The sequence below is a fragment of the Apis cerana genome, linkage group LG4 (genome assembly GCF_029169275.1).
Source record: "Apis cerana isolate GH-2021 linkage group LG4, AcerK_1.0, whole genome shotgun sequence".
NCBI classification, from domain to species: Eukaryota; Metazoa; Arthropoda; class Insecta; order Hymenoptera; family Apidae; genus Apis; species Apis cerana.
Genome location: NC_083855.1, coordinates 1431316 through 1443783, shown reverse-complemented (window position 1 = coordinate 1443783; position 12468 = coordinate 1431316). Strand labels below are relative to the sequence as shown.

Below are 12468 nucleotides of genomic sequence, written 5' to 3'. Positions count from 1 at the left end.
AGATCTACAATTTCAAAATTTAAATTTTTAATTATTTTGAAGAATTATAAAATATTTTATAATATAATATAATATTTATAAAAAAAAAATCTATTTATATCTATCCAGAAATAAGAATCCATATTCTTAAAACATTAAAATATTCAATATTTTCGAAATTTATAAAGAAATATCTACTGTCATAACAACAATATTTTCAATTATGAACTTTTGCAAAATTAACAATTTGATTACAATTATTTGATTTTTAAATGTTAATATTTCTTGTAAAAAATAACGTATGTAAGTATAAAAGAATAGTGCCACATATTATTATAATATAATAATTATATATAATATTTATAATATATTATTTATTTATAATAATATATAATAATTTTTAATTATTACATATTATAAAAATTAATTATATATTATAAAATAATTAATCTTTCCAATGATATAATATATATCAAAATATTTTGTTTCTATTTTTTTCTAAACAAAACAATATTTATATCTATTTATATTACAATTTAATTATTTTTATTGTATTTTTTCTAACAAAAAGTTAATATATCAAAATACGAATCTATCGTAGATTGAATAAAATAAATAATATTATATTAATTTGAATTTATTGGAATTAAAATATGTTTCTAAAATGTATTACGATAATTGATATGATAAATGATATGATATAATTAAAATTTTCATTTTTATTAAAATTAATATTAATTTAGAAAAAATTCTGTAATTGAGAAAATAAAATAAATCTATTATCTATTATGTAATTATATATTATTTAGACAGATTTGATAATTGTAATATTAAAATTTTCATATTTGTATACTTTTTTATATGTATTACAAACTTTATTTTAAGAATTTTTTCATTTAATTTTAATTAAACATAATATATTTATAAAATTTCAATCTCTATGGTTCATAACTGTTTTATGAAAGAGTCATAAAAATCATTTAAAAGCAATATTTGAAGAAATTGTACGATAATTAAAAATTATAATCTTTTCATTTTCAATCAAATTATCGTTTTATTTCATTTTCAAATTGATGATTTACGCTTGTTTTCGACTTCCCCATTATAAATTATAATTAATTTTTCTTCTGACATGCAGTTTCAGGGGGGAATTATTAATATAGTAGTTTTTCTGGATTCAAATAATTGATCACTATATATATATATATTCCAATACTATAGCTGTCAGAATTTAAAATTAAGAGTGTAATCAAAAATTGTTACAAAATATCTTGTGAATCAAATTAATTTAATTAATGAAGTTCGTAAATTAAGAAGCGATAAAACTAGAAGCAAATTGAAAACAATATTCAAGTTAAATATTTGTAAAAATGTATATTCGTTTATTATTCTTGTATATAAAATTTATATATAACATACAATTTTTCTTATATATTTTTGTAATTCTTACTTTAATAAATATAATTAATAATAAATAATCGAAAAAATAAATACAATTTATATAAAATTTTTGTAAGAGTTCTTTCAAAAATTCTTCCTTTTTTATAAATATTAATACATATATATCAAGAAAAATATATATGTATAATAAATTAATATAATTATTATGTACAATAATTACTATTTCTTATTAATATCTTTCATAAATGTTTTGTTGTTTTGTATAAATATAATTGTTCTAATTGATTAATTATTTCTCTAATATATTGAATCAATTAATACATACTGATTATTTTCTATTGTTTTCAGTTGATAAATTTCCAAAATCGTTCTATATGTTTTTCCAATTATATTATATTTTAGAAAAAAATTGCTATTATTTTATTTAAAAAAGGAATCATTCTCTTTCATTTTATTATTTCATAATGTAATATTTTTTCTTTTTTTCTTCAATGTTATTTGATAATCGATGTAAAATATCATATTCATCAAGTTAAATTTATGAATTACATACAATAGCGAGAAGATAAATCTTAAAAAAATAATAATTACGTAATTTTAGATTATTTATTCTAGTTTATATAATGACAAACATAATCTAAAAGTTATTATTAAATATTAAAATAACGAAAAAAACAGCGGATATATATATTAAATAAATATTTCTATAATAAATTTGTATGCACATATTTATATAAAAAATATGCGATAATCAATAGTATTGTATAACCATGCTCCATTATATTATTTATAATATATAATATCGAAAATAGTTCTAAAGAAATGAATAATATTAGAGAGATAGCATAATTCTAAATATAATGAACGAAACTTTTCTATAATATTTTTTTTTAATAAAAATATCAATAATTATTATAATATAACTAAAGGAAAGAATTAAGAAATAATAAAAAGTAAAAAAACTGACTTAAACTAAAAAAAGTATTTTATTTTATGAACAAAATATTGATTAAAAACATTACAAAATTTTTATAAAAATTATGTTTTAAATTTGTTTTAAGAAATTAAATTTACATTTTTGATATTAATTGATATTATTGCTGGTATGCTTTCACAAGTTGTGAGATTTTGAAGAAGATCAATGTTTGCATTAAGCTTGAGTAATTTTGATAAGGAACTGTATATTTTATTTAAAATTTTTTTTTTAGAAGTATGAATATAATTATTTCACAACTCTGTCGGAACACTTTGAGTCGCTTCCAGCAAGCTATTTTTTAATTCCTTGTTTGTTAGATGGAAGTTCTACAAATTGAAAATTTACAAAGAAGTATTTTTAAAAAATTCTGTATATCATTTTCTTCATTCTAAAATCACTAACTTAGAAGTTTATTATTTCTCTTAAAATTAATATCTCATATATTTCAACTATTATAGACATAATATGTATTCAATCATTAATTCGTTCATTCACAATAACGTTTTTTTAATTTAAATATTGTCAAATTGTTTAATACAAATTTGCGTTGTATTTTTAATATCATTAACTAAATTATTAATTAATGTTATTTTTTAGATTTTATTATATTCATATTTTATTTTATTTTTAAATATTTTTGTATTATTTCTCATTTTTATATATTACACAAATAAAATTCCTCATAAATTCTTTACTGAATTTAAATTGAAAAAGTGTAAAAGTCATTTTATAAGTAGCAATTTTTTTATTTTTTGAATTTTCTTAGCTATATTATTTTGTTGAAAAATAATATTATCGATTTTATTCAAATCAAATTAAAATATCTTCTAAAAGATTGATATATATTCATTTTTATATAAATTTTATATATTAGCGTTTTATAGTTAAATATTATCCAAATCATAAAATTTCATTGTCGAAATTTCTATTCATGCTTACAGCTTACAGATTTATTTTGATCTAAATTATGTTAATAGTATTTAAACATTTTCTAATCTTTCGAATCTTCTAAGCAAAATACTGGTTAGATAGTTTTGTAATATAACTGCCAGACATAGTTTTAAAACATTTGGCTTAGAAATCGATTCTTAGAAAGATAGAAATTCCTTGATTTGCAGACAATATGTTATAAAGCAATATTCGTAAGTTTGTGTAAATATCCTCGGATTCCAAGCATCTAAGCCTAGTTTGGCGACAATCTGTTGTCAGAATTCTGCAAAAGATTAACTCTATCATTCCTGCTCCAGAGAATTTCTTATATCGTTTCTTGAGCGCACTAGAAAGTGACTTGATTGGAATACTGGACCGCGAGTCTATTCTCTTTGAGTTCCACTCTCGACTTTTTTCCAATTTTAAAAAATGGAAGGAAAATCCAAATCAACAAAGTAATATCATTTCAATGAAATGTCTTAAATTAGTGAGGATATCTGCTCGATATAATTAAAACAATTAAAATCTTGCCAATTTATATAAAATTCGAACTAATGATATCTAGTATTATAAATTTAATTCAATGAATTTGTTTTTTATTTCTTTAATTTAAAATGATTTTTAGATATCACGATTTTAAAACATTTTTAAAATTTAAAAACTTTAAAAGAATCTTAAACTTCATGTGCAAAGTCAGTCAACAAAGATCCTGGAATCGAGATGGAAATATTAACATTCATCGTTTAAATCGAATAGTGTATCTTGAGAATCCGTGAAAAAACTCAATCTTTGCAGAGACTAAATGATCAGTTATATGTCCAGAAAAATAACTTAATGCCATAGAATATTATAAAACGATCTTTAAATGTAATAGCAATAACCGGAATGCAACTTCTAAAGCAGTCGTTATGTCGAAAAAAATATTTTTCTGCAATTTTTTCAGCATGATAATCTATAATGATGACCTCAACAACAGACTTTTTAAGAGCTATCTACAGTATTAGTATTAGCATCTAATCCTTTTATTGTTTCAATTATATGCATAGGAATCTCAACTTTTAATGGTCATAAGAAAAAATCCTGAAAATCAAGTTTACTCTCTTTAAAAAATTTGTGACTTCCTATAATATAAAATTGCTGTTTTTGAAAATCGCATAAAAGCAAATGAAAGCAATTTGCTCAATAAGTTCGATTTACAATTGCAAATAAATGAGCTGGACCATAGCAAAGCAGATTTAACTTAAAAATTGCGAAATTTTTGAGAACGCATATTTAATTTAATAATCTTATTTGAAGAACATCTGTCTTTTAAGAATTTAGAGAATACAATCTGGCAATAATTTTCCTAACAATTTATTCATATTCGACAATATACATTTCATAATTTTCTGTAATTAATTTATTGACATTCAATGTATATAATAATTTTAACCAATAGATTCGTTTTCGAGGTACATTCATATTATACACAATTCTGATTATTTCAATTATTTGGTCTCGTCATTGAAGAATAGCGTGGCGGAAGGACAGCGTCGCGCAAACAATATCGAGAAAGAGAATTATTAATTATAGTCAATAATCAATGATCTATGATCAATAGTCAATGATCAATAATTCACTATCACGTGAATATGTATATCGCGGCTCCTATCAAATTCATAGATACAATGAATCACATAATCGCTCTAGAATCACTCAAAACCACCGTGTAATGCCTTGATTAATCTTCATTTTAACTAACCGCATTAATGCATTTACATTATACATTATATGAGTAAGAGAGATATGGAAGACTATGGAAGAAATTTATATTTATGTATATATATTTTTTTTTATTTATTATTTTGTATTTTTTATATTTATTTTGCGATTCCTTGAAGTTCTTAAAACAATGATCATAATATTTATTACGCAAAAATTCCAAGAAGATTATTATAGGTGAAATATCGAACAATAGAAAAAATCTATAAGACTCCATGAAAAATAGACAATACATAGCTTGGACTCATAATACAAGTACCAAATATACAGTGTCCGCTGCATAAGAATAAGCACATTTTACAATACTAAGCGAAATTAATGATCATAGCGGTCCCCGAAAAAATCAACTAGCTTTAGTATTGTTTCAATTCTTCGATTCAATTGGGACACTGCATAAAGAATTGCATTCGCGGTTTTTAAAAAAATGCAACAAGAAATATCTTGAAAAAAATAGCTGATTCCACGAATAGTAATAAAAATTACGCATAAAGCAAGCATGCGTGTCAAATCTAAAAATCTCACAGTATACGCAATTTTTTTATTGTAATAGTGTATATTTTAGATAAAAAATGTAAGTATTTTATTAAACGCCATAATCTCACTTTATAACGGAAGAATTTTATAACAATTTTATAACAAATTGAGCTTTTTGCGAACTGCGATCGATATAATCGAACCGATTCGTAAGATTCAATCAATCTTTTATTTCTAATAATTTTTAAACTCAAATATAGTCTAATTATAAGAAATATAAAATATACCAAACGTTTCACCCAGTAGAAGACATATCTATACTGGCATCATGCCGATTCTAACTTTCAGCACTCAGGACATACAGATATTTTGATTTTTTATTACTATGCATAGAGTAGTACAGGTTCTATTAAGATAATTTAGTTTAACAAAAAAAAAAAAAAAACGCTTAATGGATGGAAGAAGAAGAGAAGAGAGACTTCAAATTGAACGAATAAGCTTAAACTATCGTGCTATAAGTGCACAAATGTCAACAAATTGAGATTAAATCAAGCATTGTTTCAGTTTTGAGAAATAAAGAAAGTGAGTCACTTCTCTTCAGAAGAATTGTTTTTTCAGGAAAATGAATGAAAACTTTCAGAACTGTTATGATAATGCAGAATGAAGATAGACATCATAATCATGACGTCCAATTAAAGAACACATGGGTTACAAATCGTAATCATTAAATGAAAATATCTTTTGAATTTGAAAAAAAAATTCTATAGAAAGTCTCATTTGAAAGAATTATATGTCATCTTCATGCGCGAATAAATAAATTGGAATATTTTTGGTCAATCCTGATATATCGTCTGAGCCGTTATATTATTTATCTCATAACACGATTTTTAGAGCTGGACTACCAAGATCAATATAATATTTGATGATTCAGCTAAAACATCATCGCTCAATGACGCAAAATTAGTGAACATTTAAAATAATCTTTATTTTAGTTAGATTTAGGAAATATCGCATCATTCTGGATGTAGAGAAAATAGACAATAAGTGAGAGAGGCAGATTATAAATATCAATAAATATTTGCGTATTATAATACTACGCAAAATTCTTTCCACACATAGCTAAGATAATCTTTAATGATTTTTACATAGACGACTTGTTGCGAAAATGTTGAATAAATCATTTACATATAGAAGTCATTAATCTAGATCTTGGCAATTTTTACCTTCGAAAATAAGCAAGCAATGATTCCAGAGTAATCATTTAGCAGATAGAAATCATTGTCAAATAAACGAGGATTCCAAAATTCTATACCTATTTTGGACAAAGACTAGAAATAGATTACTTTCATTATTTGGTTGAATATTGCAAATCAAATATAGTCAACAAACAAACTATTTTATCCGAAATTACTCAAATCTTCGATTCTCTCGAATCTATTAATTCTATAATAGTTGGTAAGTTCATATTGATTGAGACAAGAATTTGCTCCAGGAAGTCCAGGAATGATTTCACTTTCACAACGAATTAGCAGATATTGTTTTATTAGTCATTCATAATGAATAATTGTAATATAAGCAAATATAGCTGCTACATATGAAATTGTGATCTTGAAAAGTATGAGACTATCATGCTTAGATTAATGTACGCCGCTCTATTAAAAGCACAACTTATTAACAAATCCAGGCACTCTCAATATTCAATGCATACAAACATTATTGAGTGGATTCTAATTACTTGAATAAGGAATGAATCCTTTTTGAATAGAAAACTTTTGTCATTAATTACGCGGCTGAAATTTGCTATGTCGCGTAATCATTGGAAATATGATATCTAGTGATAACTCAGCTGATCTAATATTACGAGATGTCCATTTTTTCTTCAAATGAAAAATTTATAGAAATATGAATTTTTTGGCTATTGAATGCGATGAATGACTCCTCTCCAATTCCCTTACAAGAACCATCAAATTAATTCGACAAAAAAACAAACAAATATTTATTATTGGCATATTTATTTTTCGTTTCTATAACTGGGGATGTATGTTGTTTTCCTTTTTTGATATTCCTTATATATCTCATTGTGCATAACATATTGTCTTCAATTCATCAACAATATTTAAGCAAAACAATTGCGGTAAAATTAGCAAAATAGCAAATAGCATCAAAATAGCAAATTTTTGACTGCTTTGAAACTAACGACAGTAGAAAAAATATTAATCAAATTAATTCAACGAATATTTCCTCCAAAAAATAAGATTCTTGAAGAAGAATAAAACAATAAATTGTTAGAACTATTTAATTTATTTGAATTTGTTCATCGATTAATTTGTATTGATCAAAATGGAAGTTTCTAATGCATGTTCCAATTCTATGGTCAGAAATATCCGATGTTCTTACTTGTTCATCAATCTTATGATAAAATATGAACATGTTATATTGTTATACATTAATGCTAATAAGCAAGCTTTGGATTTTATCTGGCAAATGAACAAGCCAACTTTAATTGGAAGAGTTGTACGATACTATATGAATTGTTTTCGGTTGAATTCAAATGACATTAATTATCAATTGCTTGCCGCCCGTCTTTTCTATAAAATATATCAGATTTTTTATAATATAGAAAAGGAATGCTGTCGCATATTTGTTTCTCCTATCCACATCAAACTTGCATCCGATATTTTTATTTTAAATTTAATTATTTTAAATTATCTATATTATTTTATTTCACGTCAAAATCGATGTCATTCTATTCACTTAAACAATAAGAAAAATTTTATCGACGCAAAAAATCAATTAAACGAATAGATTTATTATTGAATAGTGAAAATTATAGACAATTATAGAAAATTATAGATATAGAGTATATTAACCAGAGAAAAAATAGAATGGCATTTAATTTTGTCTCATTCGCTTCATTTTGAAAAATTATAGAAAATGTTAAACAGGTAATATCATTTGAGGAGAGTAATCGATGAATAACACTTTATAAAGAATAAATAATTATCTGTAAAGAAGTAATACATATTGAGACATGTTTAAACTCTCATCCTTTGTTCAGCGATTCAATCGACTTTAATTTTTTTATTCCCGATTATTCATTGAAGTTATTAATGTTTCTTTTAATCTCATGTGATGGATATCAACTTTAATAGATTTCAGCTATCAGTTCTATCAGTTCATCCAAAGAACAATGCAATAATTTTGGAAAAGATAGTATCTCAATGAAATATAACAGCACTATAAATAGAAATTGGATTCCAATTGGATCCCAACATTAAGATTGGAGCTTTAATAAAAAAATAAAAACCTTTTCCTGTTGAAATGGCCATTGAGGAGAATTGCAGAGACGCACCCTGAATTTGACGGAATTATTTGAATCCGGATAAACATCTGATAATGAACCAACTAGGAAAGCAAAAATTTATGAAAATTTATATCTTATCGAATTTTGAAGATTATAGGCATTTAGTTCAGCTATCATTTGTATATAATGTACAATGTAATTAGTATAAAGATTTAAATTTTCATATATAGTATAGCGATTATATATATTATTTAGCATTTAATTATATTTATAATCATCATTTATAATCATATATTGTATTTATTCATAATTATATTTATTCATTCAAATCGATATATATATATGGATATAAGTAAATTCATAGATATATTGTGATATTGTTACAAATATTAGACAGTTAGTTGCTTGTATAATGGCTAAAATTAAACTTTATTACACATTTAATATTTTTTATGTTAAATTAATCATTGTAAATCTCTTATATGTTGAACACAAAGTTCTTTAAAAATGAACTCTTTCAAAAAAATATTAGACAAAAATTTGAGGTGATTTCATAATTCTGTTAATTGCTAGAGTTTTAGAACATTTAAAATATCGATTCTAAGTATTTAGAAATTTCTTGATTTACAAGTAAACAATATATTACTATAAAGCTGTTATCGATCAAACCTGTCAAAGTGTAAATACTTTCAATGGACCGAGGCATCTAAATTAGATCCGGCGACTATTTATCTTCTCTCCATGAAAGATTAACTTTATTATTCCCGTTCCATTCCTTGAGCGTATTGGAAGAAGATGACTCAGGCTTGGTCACTTCCCACATCGCATACTCAATCTCTGGATCTCATCCGATTTTTTTCCAATCCTGGCAGAATGAAAAGAGAATTTAAATCAACAAAGCGATATCGTTTTGATGAAATATTTTACTAATGAGAACATTGTTAAAATAATTAGAATTTTGCTAATTTGTATAAAATTCGAACTAATGATGATAAATTTAGTTCGAAATAATGATGATAAATTTAATTCAGTGAATTTAATTTGTTTTTTATTCCTCCAACTTGGATATATTTTATATATATATATTTTCGGTATTTTTTATTTCACTAGCAATTATATTATTATTTGTTATTTCTATAAAAATATGAAAATAATCACATTTTCTTAAGTTCATATTACTATTGATATAAAATTTTTATTATATTATTTTTATTATATTATATTATATTTTTCACATAATTTTAGATAATATATATAATATGTTCAAAAATAATATTAGATTTATTCATTTTTTGTTATTTTTTAAATAAAGGGTCAATCATGGTATTTTGCTTTTTCTTCTAAACTTAAAAATTTTTCTTACAGCATTATTCAATATTGTACGAATATTATATGAATATTATAAAATTTTAATTTTATAAAATTATTTTATTTTCAGAGCTTTAATTAAACTAAATATTTCATTATACATGATGAAATAGAATTTAAAATAATTTATTAGAAATTTATTAGATATTTTTGTTTTTGCTTCGGAACATTTTTTTTACTTTGCAGAATAATAATATTTAATAATATATTTATAAAATGAAAATATGCGAGTTTGTATCATTATAATATTTATTGTCGTACAATAATGAGATTTTTTAAATATTTTTTTACAATAATATATTTATGAAATAAATTAACTTTTTACAATAAATTATATTCTTATAGAAATTGTATTGGATCTATTATATCGTGAAAACTCGATTTTTATATATAATTTTATTTTGTTTTGTTTATATTATGTTTCCTTTCTCAGTTTCTTAATGTTCAAGTTGTCTTTACATTTATAAAATTTATAATGCGATCAATAGTTTATTTTTTAAAATTCTTTTATTAATTAATTTATTTTAATACCTGTTCTTAATTATTGATAGGAATGTCCAATAGAAAATCCAATAAAAAAATATTTCATTTAAAATAAAGTTTATATAATATAATTTAATATAATAATATAAATTTTTATAAAAATATTTATTTTACATACTATATAAAAAGAGAAAAATAGAGAATAACAATATATGTGTTTATTATGTATAATATATATAAATTAAAATAAAATTAAAGAAATTATAAGAAAAAAGAATGAATTTTATTTGTGCATAACATATAAAATAAAATTGGAACAATTTTTTTTAACTTATGTGAAATTTTTACAATTTATGGGAAAAAGCAATTTTTTGTAAATATGTAATTTGAAGTGAATTTCATTTTCAAAAAATTAATTTGGAATATAAATTCTGTAGATATACTAATCTTACTTTTTAGAGTTAAAAATTGAACGCCACATAGAAGATAACAAATATTACACATATAAAGTAAGAAGTCCAAGTACTTTTTCAACTGGTGTACTACTAAATTTTTATCTGACAAAATACGAATAACCAAGATATAAACAAGATAACATGAAAAATAGATATATTCTCGAAATTTTTACCACATCTCTTTCAATATCTCTTTCAATTTATATCCTTTTCACGAGTAAATTATTTACTTTATATATAATAATACATAAACTTGATATTATTTCTTTGAGAAAAATAACCAATGAGAAGATAATCATAGTAATAATCATACTAATAATTTAGTAATAGTAATTTTACGAAATAAGAATAAAAAACAAAAAAAGAAAAAATCATGCGTTTTACGTTTAATCAAAATGGATGATTGTTAAAAAAAAAGATATAATATAAATATAATTTTCTTTTTTTTTTTGGTTTTTGAAATTTTTCATAAACATTTATTTTCTTATATTTTATTTTCTTAATTGAAGATTTTTTTGATGTTATGTTTACTGAATTTATTGATAGATGATCGAAATGTTCCAAATTAATATTAAATTTCTATCAAACAGGTTGCTCTTTGTTCAATTATTAATTAAAATAATATTATTGTTACTTCGTGATGCTGTATACTTGAGTTTGAAAGATATTACGAAAGAAATTGCATACCAGAAATTTGCTTGGATATCGATTAAAAAATATATGTATTTTCAAAGAGAAAGTATTTAAATACTAAAGTTATTTTTAGTATTTATTGTAGTTTGATAGCATATGGAAAAATCTGCACAAATTTTCATTATTTTTATGTTACATATAGTTGAATATGCGATGAAAATTTTTTTTATTAATTATTTTTTTTATAATATATATAAAATTAATACCTGTAGATAAAAATTTTATGAAATTGTTTCAATTTGTAAAATTTTTAATTTTCATTATATGAAACAATGTATATTATTAATCAATGAGTATTTTTTTCGAATGTATTTTGATAAAAAAAATACAAATATAAAAAAATTTGCAAATTAATTTGTTACTTAACATTTTATAAATGTAAATGTATATAGTTTATGCCGAAAATTCATGTCAATGTGTATTTTTAAGTATTAAGTATTAAATATTAAAAGTAAAATATGATAAGAAAAAATAAGACAAAAATACATATAGAAATTTTTATTTTTTAATAAAAAAATAGAAATTTATAAATTATTAATAGTAATAAAAATTTGTTCTCCGAGTTGTATAAATTCCATTTTTTTGATAATAATATAAGTTAATTTCGTTACAATATTGAATTTTAAAAATATAAAAAAATACTA

The 12468-nt window shown here is 22.1% G+C and overlaps 1 protein-coding gene across 6 annotated transcripts in view; it reads left to right on the top strand.

Moving 5' to 3' along the window:
* LOC107998631 (uncharacterized) overlaps positions 1–12468 on the top strand; it is a 438394-nt gene that overhangs the window by 33975 nt on the left and 391951 nt on the right. The gene's annotated exons all lie outside the window — the stretch shown is intronic.